The sequence below is a fragment of the Poecilia formosa genome, unplaced genomic scaffold, assembly GCF_000485575.1.
Source record: "Poecilia formosa unplaced genomic scaffold, Poecilia_formosa-5.1.2 Scaffold139, whole genome shotgun sequence".
Classification (NCBI taxonomy): Eukaryota; Metazoa; Chordata; class Actinopteri; order Cyprinodontiformes; family Poeciliidae; genus Poecilia; species Poecilia formosa.
In genome coordinates this window covers 1,450,135-1,451,953 of record NW_006800078.1, presented here as the reverse complement: position 1 = coordinate 1,451,953, position 1,819 = coordinate 1,450,135, and the positions used below count along the sequence as shown (strand labels likewise).

General features: G+C 39.3%; 1 protein-coding gene and 1 long non-coding RNA gene across 2 annotated transcripts in view; one reads left to right on the top strand and one right to left on the bottom strand.

The window, feature by feature from the left end:
• LOC107837400 (uncharacterized) overlaps positions 1-1,819 on the top strand; it is a 16,041-nt gene that overhangs the window by 4,523 nt on the left and 9,699 nt on the right. The window lies entirely within an intron of this gene.
• Positions 1-1,819, bottom strand: part of LOC103145291 (homeobox protein Dlx6a-like) — a 14,537-nt gene that overhangs the window by 4,498 nt on the left and 8,220 nt on the right. The gene's annotated exons all lie outside the window — the stretch shown is intronic.

The window sequence follows — 1,819 nt, the reverse complement described above, 5'->3', positions numbered from 1 at the left end:
TTATTATTATTATTATTATTATTATTATTATTATTGCTATTTGTTTCTTTTTTTGTACGCCAGTCAGTTTGCTTTGATGTTGTAAAATGAGCGGTCCCCTCTTCACACCCCTCCCCCCCCAAAGTTACATATATTATAGCAGGAGCTACTGACCATATGATTAAAGATCCCTCAAATGATTCAAAATGCAGCACGTGTGGCACATCAAACAACAATATGCCCAAGGTACAATAGGTTATTTTTGCAAAAGGGAAGGCTGGATACCCAGATAAACTGACAGTGTCTTTTATCCCAGTTGGATCATGAGGCCCGATAGGGTCCTCAATATATGTAAATTATACACTTTGCGTCTCAGAGCTGTGGTGTTCGATTAAAAAAACAGACACACACACAAAAAATACTCATGAATACAGATGTTATTTCCCTCTCAAGTGCTGTAGTTTTCATTAAAAAAATCTTTTTTTTTTTACATTTACCACTTTCAGCCTTTTTTGCTGCGTTTATTATTTCCCCTCAAAGAAGAAGAAGAAGAAGAAGAAGAAGAAGAAGAAGAAGAAGAAGAAGAAGAAGAAGAAGAAGAAGAAGAAGGCGATGAAAAAATAATTACGCCAGCAATCAAGTTACAGCGAAAACCTATTTGATTAGCGGGCCACACTTTACTCAAATTGCAGCTATAAAATTAAGAACAATTCGCCTGTAATGATTATGGACTTGGATTTATTTTGGGGAGGGTGGAATAAAAGTGGATATAGCATAAATTATCCCCTAATTATACGCCAGTGTGGCCTCAATTATCCTCTTATCAAAAATGGTTGTCTAAATGCAGCGTTTAGTTTCAATTTTCTCCCTTTTTTTTCCTCCCTCCTCCTGAAACAAGAACTTGGTACCTTGCTATTATCGTCATTCTACGGATGTTATTTACTTTGTGGGATTTAAAAAGTGCGCAAGCCAGCCGGATAATCATTTTCGCCGAGCGCTGCTTACCGAGAAAGGAGCGAGCAGGCGACCAAGAGAGCAGAAGACACACAGACGGATTTGGTTTTTTGCTGTTTTTCTCTTCAAGCGTCTTTTACATTGATTTCCTTTTTTAAAAAAATCCAGCAACTCACTGGAGCTGCAGGTAAGACCTTCCTTTGGGTGCTTTACGCCCCTCCTTCTTAACCTATAACTACGCTGATAAATTATTTGATTGCGTTTGACAATTCGGGCTTTCACAGCCACACTGGCCTTGTAGAAGTCTGCACGCCTCGGTCACCCCTCAGTGATCTAACACAGTGGCCAATTCCACCCCCCTACCCACCCACCCAGTGCCCGTGTTCCACTTGGACACGCAGAGGAGAAACCAGATCCTCCAGCCTTTCTAATCGCCCATTGAGTGCTGCTACAAAGACATACATGCTTTGCAGCGACGTTGCTCGCTTCCCTGTGGGTTTTTAAAAAACGAGGGGTTCGATGATTATACGGGACATCCTCGTCTTTTTTTCTTTCTTTTTTTCCTCTTTTCTTTTTCTTGCTTTCGTACTCACCAGGCGGGATTATTACATTGCTGGGTAACTGTGGGAGATTTTTTTTTTTTTTTGTGCAACACCGACATTATGGTATAAGTGTAAGGACCATGATGTTTGCTGTAACATCAATGTCACATCCCAGCCGACCTGCTGCAGTCGGTGTGCAAGACGTTGCCTGTTGCACGACTGCTGTCAACCTCAAATCTTAATTTGCATGACGATCTATTAATAACAATAAATGGTCAACGTTTGTTTCTTAAAAATTATTATTATTATTATTATTATTATTATTATTATTATTATTATTATTA